Below are 602 nucleotides of genomic sequence, written 5' to 3'. Positions count from 1 at the left end.
GCCTTTTTGTTACTTTATTTCATTTGTTTTTATTAATGTGGTACATTTGTTATAATTCAATGGAGAACATTTTTGCACTTATTCTATTAACTATTTTACATCATTTATAATAGGATTAAAATCAACCCATAAAGAAATTCTATACAATATAAGAATTAACTCACTATTCCTAATCTCACCACCAAACACATGGTAACCCATTTGGTTTATTCTAACTCTTATCGGTTTGTTTATTCTAATTATTTCATATCAGTCAGATCATACAGTATTTGTACTTTTCTGTCTGGATTACTTTACTCAATATGATATCTTAAAAGTTCACACATTTTGGCACATGAATCAGAATTTCATTCCTTTTTAATGCTGAATAATATTCCATTGTATGTATATATGACATTATATTTATCTGTTCCTTGGTTAATGGACACCTGGTTGCATCCATCTTTGAGCAATTGTGAATAATGCTGCTATGAACATCAGTGTGCAAATACCTGTTTGAGACCCTGCTTTCAATTCTTTTAGTGTATATACTTAGTATAGTGATTGCAGGGACATATGGTAATGCCAAACTGACTTCCTCAGCAGCTGCACCATTTTTACAT

The sequence above is a fragment of the Dasypus novemcinctus genome, chromosome 27 (assembly GCF_030445035.2).
Source record: "Dasypus novemcinctus isolate mDasNov1 chromosome 27, mDasNov1.1.hap2, whole genome shotgun sequence".
Classification (NCBI taxonomy): Eukaryota; Metazoa; Chordata; class Mammalia; order Cingulata; family Dasypodidae; genus Dasypus; species Dasypus novemcinctus.
The sequence above is the reverse complement of the archived record's forward strand: the minus strand, read 5'-3'. Positions refer to the sequence as shown.